At 41.6% G+C, this 16,407-nt stretch overlaps 1 protein-coding gene across 3 annotated transcripts in view; it reads right to left on the reverse strand.

The window, feature by feature from the left end:
• The window catches only part of Adra1b (adrenergic receptor, alpha 1b), a 126,646-nt gene extending 124,723 nt beyond the window's left edge, over positions 1 to 1,923 (reverse strand). For 2 of the 3 annotated variants that reach the window (NM_001284380.1, NM_001284381.1), the window contains exon 1: positions 1,767 to 1,910. The gene's annotated coding sequence lies outside the window, so the exon portion shown is untranslated. Of the gene's footprint in view, positions 1 to 1,766 lie in introns of all 3 variants that reach the window. The other variant, XM_011248675.3, reaches the window with a different exon arrangement.
• Positions 1,924 to 16,407: the final 14,484 nt, after the last annotated feature.

The following is a 16,407-nucleotide window of genomic DNA, read 5'->3' on the forward strand; positions in this document are numbered from 1 at the left end:
TTTCTTGGGCCCTGTGGTAAAGTGAGAGTATCACAGTAGATAATATGAGCCATAACAGCAGGAAAAGCCAAAGATCTTGATGACCATTTGAGACTTTGCTGCACCCCAGAATCCGGAGTTCAAAGCATCATCACTGAAATTGTGAGGTTTTCAGAGAGGTGAATGTCTATCATTGGTAACATCTCTAAGAGGATGTTGTGATGATTCTGAGTAGTAGTGAAGAAAGAATAAAAAGACATTTCTTGAGGGCTAACCCTCTGTAAGGCATCCGTGGGTCAGACATCCTTCAGGGCTGACAGGGGGAACCTCCATTTTTAATGATTAATTTATTGTTTTATATACGCATTGGAGTGTTGCTTGCATGCATGTCTGTGTGAAGGTGTTGGATACCCTAGAACTGGGGTTACAGATAGCTGTGAGCTGTCATGTGGGTGCTGGGGAAAGAAGCTGGTTCCTCTGGAAGCACAGCCAGCCCTCTTGACCACTGAGCCATCTCTCCAACCATGACAGGGACAATTTTAAAGCTGACCTGTAGGACTGCTCTTCTCATGGACTCTGCTTGGAAACCTCTCTCTCTTCTACCGCCTGTTCATCAGTTCCTGCAGGAATCAACCCGGTCTATTCCTCCAACAACAGAACCTCAGTGTAGGCAGTTTCTTTTCCTTACTTTGCCTGGTCAAAACTTTCTAGTCACAAAAGCTGTAGGGTGTTTTTAAGAGAAATCTGAACTCAGACTTGTGAGGAAGTCTTTGTTCTGGAACTTTCTTGCTGTTGGACTAGGACAAAGCCCTTATATCTTAAGAGTAGCTCTCATTTTGTTTTTACGTCTTTGAAATGGTCTTCATGTCCCTGTCACTGTATACATGACCAGACATAAGGATAAGTAGAGTTACTATCTATGTGTAGCTTTAGCAGCCCAGTATGGCACTTGAAAGTCTATAGTTTTTGAGTGAACATGAATCTCTCCATGCTGTTCCCGGGAAGCTTAGCTGTGTCATGAATATGTCATTGAATAGGTTTTAGAAAAAGATAATTCGCCTGCTTGGAAGAAACCTCATCACACCTAGCTATCACCTTAGAAATAAATTTAGTTAAATCAATTTTATTCAGAACCTCTTATTTGAGAGTTCACTTTGTGGCTAACCCCAGCTGGGGCTACTTGCGTTTTCTTCTGTGGGCTTGGGGAGGAAAGTATTTATGTTTTATAAAGGCAGTTTAATTAACCCATAGGAGTCAGAGGCAGCATGGACAAGCATACTGAAAATAATGAATTTTGGGACAAAGAGGAAGCTTTCTGAGTTTCTTTAAGCAGGAAACAAAAGCTGACATCTTCAACACTACGTGCAATCACTAAGACCATGGTGTCTTTCTAAGACTTCTGGGAAAAGGCACTGCAGTGGTGAGGGATACACCTTTCTCTGGTGAGTCCAGCATGAAAAACCAGGTCACGAGATAGAGTCAGACGTCAACTGTGGGAATTAATACCAATGTAGTGACAACCATGAGTAAATATACCTCTCCTTTACATCTCGTGTAAAACCTCCTATTCCATCGTAAGTTTGCCTGCAGTACTTACTGACACCCCCCCCCCCCCCCCAGATTTCTGTGAATCACTTATGGTTGTCACGCCACATCCCACAAGATTACATAAGGAAGAGAGAAAAGCGAGCTATTGAGCCAAATTTCATAAGAAAACAAACGAAAAAAACCCAATTTCGAAAAGTAGATTCATCTTGGCTTCAGCCAGCTGACAGTTTTGTACTCACCAAAGGTGTTTGTTCCAAAGAGAATGCATTTCTGTGACAATCCTGAAGATTTCCTGTTGCCACGAAGCTAAGACCAGCCCAGGGTTAGGTCCCCAGAGATGCCCAATGATGTCTGCTATCCCCCAAATACTCTTCTTTCCCTCTAAGTGAACTTTGCTGTTAGGTTGCAGAAACATTCTCCTGGTTAATGATTGGACAAAAGAATCGACGGGAGGAAGCTCTATCAAGTTGGTTGTTTCTTTAGTAGGTTTTAAGAAAATTGGACTTCAGTGTTTCGAGGGCCAGGGCTGATCTAGTTTGAAGGGTAAAGAAGTTGATGACCAGAGAGGTAAAAATGACTCACCCAAAGCCACACAATTAGATTATGAGCAGCTAGACACTAGTGCTCTACCTGGGGGGTTTCCTAACCGACTTTTCCACAGATTGATAAACACAGATAAACACTATGATTCATAATAGTAGCAGGATTACAGTTATGAAGTAGCAATGAAAATAATTTAATGGTTGGGGATCACTACAATACAATGCACCGTATTAAACTGTGGCAGAATTAGGAAGGTTGAGAACCACTGAGCTAGAAAAGCCAACCTCAGAGCAGCAACCTGGGTTTCCTGTCAATGAACCTCCATCTCCTTTTTTCTGTAGAAGTGGTAACATTGTGTATTTTCTTTCCTTTCTTCTTGTTTTCATTTATTCCTCTCTCCTCTCCTCTCCTCTCCTCTCCTCTCCTCCCCTCCCCTCATCTTCTCATCTTCCCATCTCCCTCTTGAGGCAGTGTCTAATGTAATGTAGCCCAGGCTATAGGTGAGAATGCCCTTGAACTCCTGCTCTTCCTGTCCCTTCCTCCCACGAGTTGGGATTACAAGAGTTTATCACCAAATCTGACCTGCATTCCATTTTTCAACTAAAGAGGTTTTGGAGTTTATTGAATCGAGTTTCTATTGCTGACTTCTTTACTAAGGCTGCACCATTCGAGGGAGACAGGGCATGCTCAAAAAATACCAGCAAAGCCAGGTTGTGTTGAAGATTAGAGGACTGGCTGCCAGAATAGGTACAGTGATCTATTTCCTCAGCTCTTGGTAGAAGTGTCCAAATGACAAAGGTAGGAGTTTGTGTAAGAATTAACTCACAGAGACTATGGTAACACACAAGATCTGCCCTGGTTTAAGCCAGATGGAATCCCAGCACTGAGACAGGCAAATGGACATGAGGTTCTACCAGTAATCAAGAAACGATTTCCAATAGATATGCACAGACAAAGGGAAAGTGAATTTTCTCCAACAGAATGTATATTATATCTATAAATATATAAATTTTCTCCAGGGTATATCTGACACAACCCCAAGTCCAAGAGTAGTTAACATACTCTATGTTTTTTATTTTATTCTATTATGGACTTTTTGTTTTGTTTTGACTTTTTTTGTCTTATTGGTCTTTTGTTTGTTTGTTTTGGCTTTTAGTTTTGTGGGGTTTTTTATTTTTTGTTTGTTTGAGAGAGAGAGAGAGAGAGAGAGAGAGAGAGAGAGAGAGAGAGAGAGAGTTCGGCAGGTAGGGAGGTGAGACAAAAATTTGGGGGAAGATGGGTGAGGGGGAGTCATGATCAAAATACATTACACAGAAGTTTTAAATGAAAATCAATCATTCCCACAAACAAATAGAAAACTGAAGTCTAATACTGTAGAGTTCTTATAATATAGAAATCTAAAACTATTTTTAATTGCTATTATTATTCTCTCTCCACCCAACAATTTGTTCCAACTCTTCCTCAGGGATTCGCCTATGTTCCTGGTTTGTAAAGTAGGCATGAGTGACAAAGGGAAGGTAAACTGGAGGGGAGGGAAAGGAGTCCCAGGAGGGCAATGTGCTTCAGCTCCACGGACAGGGGTTAGGGGAATATCAGAAGGAGAAGTGACGGAATGGTGGGCAAAATGGAGCAGGCTGGGTTCATGCTGCTCCAGCCTGCAAGGTGGAACGCTCAGGCTCTTACCTGTGCGAAAAACATTACAGAACAGGGTGTAGAGTGTCAGCCTGTTCATGCCTCACACTGCCTCAGTCCGTGGTGTGCAGGGCACCCTAAAAGTGTCCACTGAGGAGTCAGGAACCTCTGTTTTGTTTATTCTCTCTTCCCCCACCCGTGTGTGAATATGGAATATATGTATGTGTATATGTTTGTATGTTGTACAGCTTGAATCAGCATGTGCCTGCAAGTACTCATGGAGGTTCAAAGAACAAGATCAAGGGTTTTCAAGCGTTAGACCACGCCCCTTTAAATAAGATAGCGTCTCATTGGCCTGGAACTCACCAAGGTTGGCTGGTGAACAAGCTTCAAGGCTACCTGGCTCAGCCTCCCCTGCACCCGCATTACAGAGACACGCCTGACTTTTTTTCCTCCACGAGGGGTGTAGGGATGGCATTCAGGTCTTTGCGCATGCCTGAAACTTCACCGACTAGGCTGTCGTCCTGGCCCCATTGGCTCTCTTTCATCAGCTGTGTGATTCTGGGAACGGTCACTCAGTCCTCTCTTGCCTTGGGTTTCTCAACAATACAGTAAAACCTGCTCTATTGATTTGGTGTAAAGGTCCGAGACTCAGAGCACAGTGCTTGGCACAGAGAGAGGCTATAAAGGAGGGAGCTGGCACACCACCACAGAAAGCCTGCTGGATCCAGAAGAATCCGAGAACTTTACTTTTCAACTTGTCAAGACTGTGCCAGCAATCCACTTGGTATATACTCTTTCTTATTTCTTATTTTATAATATTCAGTCCTTCCTCTTTCGTCCTACGTCGTGTTTGCATTTGTTTGTATATCACTTAATAAGGTTTTTTTGTCTGTTGATTGTGTCTCTCTGTTTATTACTGAGAAAATCCAGAATAACCCAGTTCATGACTGTATCTACAGCCACATCTCATATGCTCCTCCTCTTATGCCCAAGTCTTTTCTCTCTTCATTCATCCTTATCACCTCCCCCTCTAATTATTGGTTATAATCTTCCATAGCTTTAACAGTTTCTAAAATCAATAAACCCTAGCACTATCCTAACCTTTTTTTGAATACTTTACCCAGTTTTTCTTTTCAAATTTTATTTGATAATCATTATCCTTAACATCTAACATCTCTCACTCTTAATCTTATTACCTAAAATCCAAGTAAACTCCATTTTATTCTTGGTTGCTTATCCTTCAACCACCGTTATCCAAGTCGAAGTGTCTCAGTGTTATAGTTGGTGGGTACAGCATTTACAGAGTGGTATTATAACTAGCTGAGATTTTTATTCAGGTTTATAGTCTATGCAGGGAATAATATAGGACTTTCACAAGGTGTCCTGCACTCCCAGACTAGCAGTTCTTAACCTTCCTAATTGGTTTTAATTACTTAAATAATTACTTAACTAACTGATTATTACTGTGATCCTTTAATACAGTTTCTCATGTTGTGATGAGCCCAACCAAAAAAAAAACAAAAAACCATACTTTGTTGCTACTTCAAAATTGTGTTTTTGCAACAGTTATGAATCTTAATGTAAATATTGAATATGCAGGATATTTGATACATGATGCCCAAAGGGGTGGTAAACTGAGGTAGATTGAGAACTACTGTCTTAGACAGAGGTACTATTTTTTTTTTGAACTACAAACTCAACCCCACTTCTTCAAGGTCATTTGTGAACACTGAAAATACTCCAAATGAAAGAACATAGCTGACAAAAATAAACCAAGCAAAGAACACCATTGTCACCTGTGTAAATTCCAACTCTGTGACACAAGGAACATAAAAGAGAGAGAGAGAGCACATGCTTTTTCTATACCAACCCTATAGGAATGGCATCTAGTGATAATGAGCTATGTGAAACCCCAGACTGAGAACTCAAAAGAATGACTACTTGAATATGGTTACATAGTGATACGTTCAAAGAAATCAAAGAAGAAAATAAAGCTGCTCGTGGAGACCACAAACATGTGAATGAACTAAGGAAGGCAATGCAAGATATGGAAGTATTATATAAAGAGATCAAAATGCTAAACAAAAATCAATGTGAAGTTCTGGAAATGAAAAACAGCGAGTTAAAAAACAGCATCTTTGGGAAGTCTCACCAATAGACTGGATCATGAAAGAATGTAACAGCAGAGCTTGAAGATAAGGTGGAAGAACTGGATCAGTTGAATGACAAACCAACCAATAAATGACGCAAGTCTATGGAAAAGGGCAGGAAAAGGGGGCTGACTGAAGTTTAATGGCTTAGAAAACAGTTTTTAAAAAAGATTACTCACTGATAAGTGGATATTAGCCCAGAAACATAGAACATCCAAGATACAATTTGCAAAACACAAGAAAATCAAGAAGACAAAAGACCAATGGGTGGATACTTCATTCCTCCTTAGAATAGGGAACAAAATACCAGTGAAAGGAGTTACAGAGACAAAGTTTGGAGCTAAGACGAAAGGGTGGACTATCCAGAGACTACCCTACCCAGGACTCCATACCATAATCAGCCACCAAACCCAGACACTGTTGCATATGCCAGAAAGATTTTGCTGAAGGGACCCTGTTATAGCTGTCTCATATGAGGCTATGCCTGGCAAATACAGAAGTGGATGCTCACAGTCATCTATAAGATGGAACACAGGGCCCCCAATGGAGAAGCTAGAGAAAGCACCCAAGGAGCTGAAGGGGTCTGCAACCCTATAGGTGGAACAACAATATGAACTAACCAGTACCCCCAGAGCTCATATCTCTAGCTGCATATGTAGCAGAAGATGGCCTAGTCAGCTATCACTGGGAAGAGAGGCCCCTTGGTATTGCAAACTTTATATGTCCCAGTACAGGGGAATGCTAGGGCCAAGAAGTGGGAATGGGTGGGTAGGGGAGCAGGGCGTGGGGAGGGTATAGGGAACTTTCAGGATAGCATTTGAAATGTATATAAAGAAAATATCTAATTAAAAAAAAAGATTACAACATCATAATCCCAGCATTTGAAGCACTTGAGAGGCTGAGAAAGGCAGAGCTATGTGAACTGAAAGCTAGCATATTGTACATAATGAGTTTCAGGACATCTAGGCCTACACAGAGACTTTGTTTCAACTCCACCCCCAAGATTGATAACAGAAAAATTCTCTGAATTAGGAAACGTGATGATAACCCTGATATGGGAGATATTCAGGATACTAAACAGGCAACATCAGGAAGAATCCTAGCCTCATCATATTATAATTAAAAATTTAAATATATAGAACAAAGAAAGTATATTGAAAAAACTAAGAGAGAGAAACCGTCACATATAAAAGCAGGCTCATCAACTAACAGCATATTATTCACTTGAAATGCTTAAAGTCATGAGGACATTTGCAAATTTATTTAAAGTTCTAAAGAGAGCAGCTATCAGCTGAGACTATTATACCCAACAAAACTACATGTCATAGTTAAGAGGGGAAAAAAACTTTCCATGATAAAAATAGGCTAAAGGAATTAATGACAACTAAATCAGCTCTCCAGAAAAATACTCAAAAAATTCTTTAGATTGAAAGGAAAACCAAATCCACCCGCAAGGCCATAGGAAAGAATAAACCACACTAGAACAGTAGTTAAACAAATGAGAAAAAGGAAAACAAATACCTTTCAATAATAACTATGAATATTAATAGTCTCTATTATCATAATTAAAAGATGGAGCCTTTTAGACTGGATTAAAAAAAGAAAAGGCAGTAACCAACTATTTGTTGTTTCCAATAAAAGCTCCCCACTACAAAAGACAGACTTTACATCGGAGTGGAACATTAAAAAAATATGTTAAAGAAATTGGCAGGTGTTGCAGTTCTAGTATCTGAAAAAAAATAGACTTCAAAACAAAACTAGTGAGAAAAGATAAATAGAGATACTTTATACCAGTTAAGGAATACTCTACCAAGAGGGATACTATGATTCTACACATATTTGCCAAGCACGAAGTTTCATAAAAAGAAAGCTGTAAAGCCTTGGGCTAGCCTTAGCACAACAGTCGTAGATGACCTCAGTACCCACTCTCACTAATTGTCAGGTCATCCCAACAAGGGATATGTGAATTAAATGGTACAATAGATGGAATGAACTTAAAACATTTTAGAACATTGTATCTAAGTACTATAGAATGCATATTCTTTTCAGGAGTCCATAGAACTGTCACCAAAATAGATAATATATTAGGGAACAAAGTGAGTCTCAGCTAATATGGAAAAATTGAAATGATTCTTTGTATTATATTTTTATTACATGGAATCAAAACTACAAATCAGCAGCAAGAGAAACCCAGAATACATACAAACTCATGGAAATTAAATAACATGCCACCAAATGACAAATAGGCTTTGGAAGAAACCCAGAAGGAAATAACATTCTTAGACTCACTCTCTCTCTTAGTGCCTCCTTCTATGAAAGTTCTGTGCCATGAGAGCAAAGTGGATGAAGAAGTTAATGTGTAAGCAGAAGCACAAGATAAGAAAGATGAGGCAGAGGTCCAAGTAGACAAACTTGTGCACCTGTGGAGGCTGAAGAAGCAGAAATAACGGATGTTGGAGGCCAGCAGGCTGGTATAAGTTGTTGGATTGTATGCTACTGATGATAATGACTCTTAATAGATATGGAACTTCACCATGTTGCAGAGACCACCTCTGAAAGACTGTCTTTTTTACAATCCAAACACTCCCCATTAACCCTCTGCCATGAACTTGTGGCATTGGGGTAGTTCTGCTTTCAATTGTGGCCAAACATAACTTATGTACAATAATCTTTCTTACTATCTAAGCTGAAGAATAAAATAAATTCTACAATCAAATGAAGAAAATATAAACATTGTATCAAAACTTGGGATACAATGAAATCAGTTCTAAGGGGGAAAGTTATGACTTTAAGTGCCTACATTAAGAAATCAGAGAGGGACTGCTGAGATGGCCCAGGAGTTAAGAGCACTGGCTGCCCTTCCAGAGGTCCTGGGATCAATTCCCAGCACCTACACAGCAACTCACAACTTTATGTAATCCCTCTTTCCAGGGATCTGACAACTTCATTCAGAAATACATGCAGGCAAAACACCAATGTGCATTAAATAAATAAATAATGTAAGAAAGAAATCAGAGAAATTTAAAATAAATAACTCAATGATGCATGTTAGATTCCCAGAAAAAGAAGAACAATCTAAACCTCAAATCAATAGGCAGAGATAAAGTCATAAGATCAGAACAGAAATTAAAAGAATGGTAAAAAATACAAGGAATCAATGAATCAAAAAGTTCTTCAAAAATAAAATTGACAATCTCTTAATCAAACTTAATGAAAGAAATAGAAGGTCCGAAAATAAGGGGTGAAAGGGTAACTGCAACAGATCCAGTGAAATTTAGAAAACTGTTGGATCTTACCTGAAAACATACATTCTACCAAGTTGGAAAGTCTAAGAAATGAATGAATTTCTAGATGTATGGGACCTACCAAAATTAAAGTAAGGTGAGATTAAACAGCTTAAGTATCTATAATAAATTGAGACTGATGCATAGCTAAAAATCTCTGACCTAAAAACAACTCAGGCTTAGATAGATTCATTGATGAATTTCACTATATTTTCAAAGAAGAGCTAATATCAATTCAAATTATTCCATAAAATATAAAGGGAATGTTACCAAGCTATTAGCATGAAGCTATTCCTATCCTGATACCCAAAGCAGATGGACACACAACAATAAAACAGATTACAGGTGGATATCCTTAAAGTTAGATGCAAAATTTTCTCAAAAAACCCCACTGAATTTAAAAACAAATAAAAAAGATCGATCCTCCTGTCTCAGCTACTATTTTAGCTACTGTTCTATTGCTAAGAATAAAATACCATAACTAAGGCAGCTTATAGAAGAAGCATTTAACTGAGGGCTTGTTTACAGTTTCAGATGGTTATGACTGACCATCATAATGAGTGTGGTAGAAGGCAGGTAGATGTGGCACTGGAGAGAGAGAGAGAGAGAGAGAGAGAGAGAGAGAGAGAGAGAGAGAGAGAGAGAGACTGTTCCTATTGTTGACTTTTGAAACCACAATGTGTACCCCAAATGACACGTCTCCTCAAACAAGGACACACTCCCTAATTCTTCTCAAACAGTTCCACTAAACAGATCAATGTGGGTCAAGCATGTAAATCTATGGCCCTGTGGGGGCCGTTCTCATTCAAACAACAGCTTCCATTTAACAAACACTTGATGAGAATCTGTAGGCTAGACACAGAGCTAAAAGAAAAACAGAAAAGGAAGAAGAAAGAAAGAAAGGGGGTGAGGGAAGGAAGGAAGGAAGGAAGGGAGGAAGGGAGGGAGGGAGGGAGGGAGGGAGGGAGGGAGGGAGGGAGGGAGGGAGGAAGGAAGGAAGGAAGGAAGGGTGAGTCAGCAGCCAAAAGCAGAGCTAAAATATAAATGAAAAGGCTTCATTTTCGCTTGATATAGGAAAATGTTCTCATCGTATGGAATTCTCAAAGAACTAATAATATATGTATGAAAAGAAAAACCTGTTGGACTGGAAGAGAGAAAGCTGGCATTTTAGCAGTAAACATTCCATTCAATGCCTTCATGATCTCAGCCAAGTAACGCCCCCCTCTGTCTCAGTTACTCTTCTATTGCTGTGATAAAACACCATTAGAGCAACCTATAGAAACCTATAGAAAGAAGTGCTTTATTCGGGGCTCACAGTTCCAGAGGGTTAGAGTCCATGACCATTATGGTGTGGGGCACAGCAGCAGCTGGGCTGGTGTAATAGCCGAAGGCTCACACTTCTATCCTTAGGCACAAGGTGGGGGTGGGGAGGGAGGGAGGAAGAGTGAATGAACAAACCAGTGAACCCACTCTAAATGGAAATGGTACAGACTTTTGAAACTTCAAGGCTTGCCCGCAATGACACACCTCTTCCACCAAGGCCACACCTCTGAATCCTTCCCCAACAGTCCCACAACAGGGGAACAAACGTTCAAATATATGAGCCTATGGGGGCCATTCACTTCCAACCAACACACCTTCCTTTAAGCTTCCAAGTTCCATCAGTAAAAGCAGAAGAGAGCTGAGGTGAGGACTCAGTGGGTAAAGAGTTTGCTGTCCAAACATGAAGATCTGAGTCAGATCCCCAGTGCCAACATAAAAGCCAGGCACAGAGGTGGGCACCTCTATCTCCAGCACTGGGGGTGTGGCCACAGCTGGATCCTGAGGGTCAGTGGCTGACCAGACTTTGCAAAATGATATGCTCCAGGTTCAGTGAGAGACTATCTCAAAAATATGGTGAGCCGAGCTGTGGTGGCACACGCCTTTAATCCCAGCACTTGGGAGGCAGAGGCAGGTGGATTTCTGAGTTCAAGGCCAGCCTGAGAGGTACTCTTCTGTCATTATAATAAAGGAAGTGAATGGTGTGTTCTTTAGTGACCACACACAGGAAGGGTACAAGGAACTTGCCTAAGACTGAGAAACTGATGACAGATAAATTAGGGTTTAAACCCAGATGTCCTGATTCAGTGTCTATGATCTTAATCATCCCAATCCACCATTCAGTAAATACCTGTAGGGTAACCTGTGGAAGAAAAACTGGAGGGAAGAAGGAGGGACAAAGGCAACTCCTCAAGAGAATGTTTCCATGTTTTTCTAAAACATGCATCACTTAATACACAAGATATGAACTTTACTCCATTGGTGAATCACCTCATAGGAATGCAAAGGAGAGCTACAGGTATGGTACAGTGGTAATGCGTTTAGTAGACAGGACACCTAAAACTTACTTCTTAGCAACATTGCAAATAAAGCAGGAATTTCACATGAAAATGTAGTTTGATTGTGGTCTTTCAATAAGATCATCTGAATCCTAGGGGCCTAGGGGGGGAGTAATAGTCCCAGAATTACTATTTTCAACAATCCTTGCTTATAAATGTAGGCTACTGGACTGAGCACAGGGTCCCCAAGCTAGAGAAAGGACCCAAGGAAATAAAGGGGTTTGTAGCTCCAAAGGAAGAACAACAGTATGAACTAACCAGTACCCCCAGAGCTCCCAGGGACTAAACCACCAACAATAGAGTACACATGGTGGGACTCATGGCTCTAGCTGTATACATAGCAGAGTTAAGTCAGTCATCAATGGGAGGAGAGGCCCTTGGTCCTGTGAAGGCTCTATGCCCCAGTGTAGGGGAATGCCAGGGCTAGGAAGCGGGAGTGGGTGGTTTGGTGAGCAGGGGGGATGTGGAGAAGGGATAGGGGGTTTTCAGAGGGGAAACCAGGAAAGAGGATAACATTTGAAATGCAAATAAAGACAATATCTAATAAAAAAAAGGCATCTGAAAAAAATAAGGTGGAGAGCAACTGAGGAAGAAAATGTGAAAATCACAAAGCTATGTGTGTGTATGAGTGTGCCTGTGTATGCAGGCACACTCATACACCCCCCCATACACCCCTCCCCCACACACACTGAAATAAAATAGATCAATAAAACAGGAAGGTCGGGAAAGCTGTTCTGTTTGAGATGAGCCGTCAGCGTTCCCTTCAGAGCATGGAGCAACACGGAGAGCTAATTCCCACTGGGCCTTAGCCTTATCATTCTTTGTTATTTTCTCTTGAAAAAAATTGTTTTGGTTAAGATGTAACTTTTACTCATTATTGGAGCACGCATTATAATAATTCTATACAACTTCCAGGTCAGTAGAGGGAACACCCAGGCATTGCATAAGGACAAACAGATTTTTTTCTCCCCTGCCCATGCTTTGGTAAAACCAGTAGGTGACTTGGCTGCCTCACACAAGTTGGACTAATGTCAGGTCTGAAAAGAGAGCAGCTGGCCTGTGAATTGCAGTATTGCAGTGAGAGGTCTGGCTTCAGGAAATAGGGGTGGGTGGGCGCTACGTTCTTGATCCAGATGTTGCCATCGGAAACCTAAACAGCTCCTGGAAGGCGAGGCGAGCTTCTTCCATGTTGCTCTCTCTTCTTGTCCAGAAAAATAGACTGTTCTTTACAGCTTCCTGACCTCAAACTTGGCTTCCCCGAACAAACAGGTAGACTCAAAGCTCTCCAGGAGCTCGCTCCTGGATACTCTGGCAAGATGCAGTGCCCAGCACACCTACGGGGGTGTGAGGAGACCCACTTTCACGTGGGTGGATTGAGTCTTCTCGGCCATGGTGACCAGAGGAAGGAGATGCGGGAATTCTGACAGTGATTGTGCTGACACGACTGGCTGTCAACATGTGGCCCTGGCACGATGACATGAACGACGATGTGTTTCTGGAGATGAAGGAGGGTTGTGACTTTTGGCTTGGATAGGAACATCTCAGTGCCCAGACAGAGTTCCCAGGAACTTTCCACCGAGTATCTGTTCTTTCCAAGTTCAGATGTGGTGTCCATCCTCATTGCCTCTTTCTCCTGGCTTACTGTTAGCAATTAGCAAGAACTCACAGCAGAACCAGAGACGTGGGTCTCAAAAATAAGGAGGGTGAATTAGCGAGGGGCTTCCTTCTATTCTCTGAGCTGCTCCATGTTCCTCTCATAGGCCCGTGTGTGGTGAGAGAGGGTGATGGGGTTTCATCTTTAGCTCAGGGAATTCCCCTTTAATTTTTTTTTTAATTTATGTGTAAGTGTGTTTGTCTGTGTGAGCGTTTGCCATGTGTGTCTGGGTGCTTTTGAAGACTAGAAAAGGGAACCAGAACCCCCGGAGCTGTGGTTATAGGCAATTGTGAGTTGCCCAAGGTGGAGGTTGAGAGCTGACCTCTGGTCCTCTGCAAGAGCAGCAAGCTACTCTTAACCATGGGTGCATCTCTCCGGTCCCAGGGAATTCCTCTTTAATCTCTACTGTATTTTTAACTTTGCCTACATGATTTCCCTTGAAAGAAGTGGCTTCTTCTTCTTTTTTAAAGTAAGAAAAGTTTATAAACCAACAGAATAAATATACTCTTATTTATTTATTTATTTATTTATTTATTTATTTATTATTTGCTTACTTGTTTATCTGTAGGCTGTGGTCTATAGAGTTATGCACATGCAGCTGCCATGGCCTCTTGAGCTCTCGGCTGCTTTACTCAGCAGCTTCTTATTGCTCTCGCCCAGGATTTTGCCCCTCAGATTCCTTGTGTTGCAGCAATACTGTACTCAGTCAGTGTGCAGGGCTCACTGGAAGTTCTGGAGGCTGACTTTTGCAGTAGTAGCCTTTACGAGACAGGTGGGAATTACTAGAAAATAGCCCTTAGTGTAGGCAGCCAGGGTCCTATGCTATATCGTGTCCTGGAAATCCCATTGGGGGTATCACTAGGTTACACACTAACACATGTTATTTTAGGGGTTTCTTTTCCAAATCCCTTCACTGGTGCTTTCTAGGGTCCCTGCCCAGATGAAAAGCTTGTACTTGAATGCTTGGTTAGGGACAAGGGATCCTAATCCATTCTGTGGAGCTTACAGTGTCATGGGTCCCTATGTTAAGCTGTCCCTTCCAGCTCTGCTTAACCAGGGAAGCAGGGCCAAGGACCTGAAAATGTCTCTGACTCCAGTCAGCCTTTTAATCAAGCTTCTGATTAGGCTGCTAAATATTTACTGAGTGCCAAGTGTGAGCTAATCCTGTTCTGGGATCTGGGACATGAAAAATGTTCCTGTAAAATCCTTGTATCCCAGACATATAATCTGAAAAGAGAGGGGAAGAAAAACCGGTTGGGATGGTCATCCGCATCATCGATTTGACTAGATTTGAAATCACTTAGGAAGCACACTTACGGGAATCTCTTTAGGGGCATTTCTAGAGATGTTTGTCTGAGGACAAATGATTCGCCCTGAGTGGAGGCAGCATTACCAAATACACCCAGATCAAATATAAAGGAGAAAGCAAACTGAGCTCATATCCCCTCAAACCATGAGCCACCACAAGACCTTTCTTAAGTTGTGTCTGTCAGTGGTTTTGTCTCAGTAACATCAAAGTAACAAATACAGCCACAAGACAATTCAAGCATAATAAGAAGACAATGGGAAGTGAACGCTCTTGGTTGCATTACACCTCACAGGCATAACAAGTAAGATACATATTTATAACTTTACAGACAACTATGTTGCTATGGACATATGTGTGTCAATAGTAGATACTTGTCTCAGTCTTTGGAAGCGTGGAGGGCCTTGGATCTTCAGTCCCCACTAAGCAAAGTGACCATCAAAGGACCCTACTTTAGGAGCATGAAGCCCTTCTCCAGTGCGCAGGCACAGGAGTCAGGACACATCATGCCACAAAGTGAGTTTTAATCAGAAAAACAAATAGAAGCAGGAGAGTTTGTAGAGTAGTGGACCTCACTCACCCTGTGGATCCCAACCCCTTACAACCTTTCCACAACAGTCACCTAAGACCATCAGAAAACACAGATACTTACATTATGATTCATAATAATAGCAACATTACCGTTATGACAGAGCAACAAAAATACTTTTACGTCAGGGTCAGCACAACACAAGGAGCTGTACTGAAGGGCCACAACATGAGGAAGGTGAGAACTGCTAGTGTAAGCCTTCCAGTCCCTGTGAGTGGAATTCCACTAGGGGAGGATCTAACCACTGTGTTTGGGTCCAGCTCCAAAGACAGCTGTTTTCCGTTGAGATCCAAGGGCCTCGGACCTTCATTACACAGAGAATGTTTGGCTTCCTCCTCCAGCAATCCCATTGGCTGACGGCCTATGTATTTACGTTGCATGTTTTGTCAGCCAGGCAGGCATTGCAAGGCTGTTCTGTGAGGGACTTTGTCAAGCTGCTGTGGAATATGAAAGGCTATGCTGTCAGGCATGGCAACCACTTCCTTGTTTGTTCAAATAAACAGGTCAAAGACAGTGTAGATGGTTGTTTAGCGTGGTGCAGACCCAGACGGCTGACTGGAGGAAGAAGGCTTCATATTTCACCTGAAGCTTTTCAATGTGCACTCTTAGCTATCCTCTTTCTCTCTCTCCTTTGGCTGCCCGCCTCTCAGCTCCCGACACTGTTTTATGTCACAGAGACATGGGTTATCAAGTGGCCAATTGCTGCGGTTGATGAGGAGGGCTGGCTATTTGGTCTGAGAGCGCCTTATGTCTGTGTCTGAGCTCCAGCCCTGAAGTGTCAAGAAGGACTTTTTCCTATCCCCTCCACTGAAGCAGAAAGAAGATTTAAGTAGCACAGGGTTCCTTGGAAGGAAACTGGTGTGTGTGTGTCATGTGACTGGAGTCTCCTGAGGGTGTGAAGGTGATCCCCTAGTGCAGCTCAGCTCAGTTTGCCCCAGTTCCTACAGGCTGCAGAGACTCGACCCATGTTCAAAGTGAAAGGTTCTTAATCGGATACATTAGTGATCTCTTTAGGAGAGAGGTAGTATCTCTCTCTATTAAGAAATTAATTAAGTTAAATTTTAACTTTATGTGCATATTCATTTGTATTGTCACCATGTGATTGTAATTCTCATAGAGACCAGAAGAGGGCGTTGAACCCCCTGAAACTGGAGTTACAGGTGGTTCTGGAAGAGCCAATGAATGTTCTTAACCACGGAGTTACCTCTACGTCCCTTGGCTTCATCCATTTGATGACAGAGTAAGGAATAAGAGCAAAAGCAAGCTTTTTTATTTTTATGTTTTAAACTTTTTATTTATTTATTTATTTATTTATTTATTTATTTATTTATTGGTAAATTT

This window comes from Mus musculus, chromosome 11 (assembly GCF_000001635.26).
Source record: "Mus musculus strain C57BL/6J chromosome 11, GRCm38.p6 C57BL/6J".
In the NCBI taxonomy this organism is placed as follows: Eukaryota; Metazoa; Chordata; class Mammalia; order Rodentia; family Muridae; genus Mus; species Mus musculus.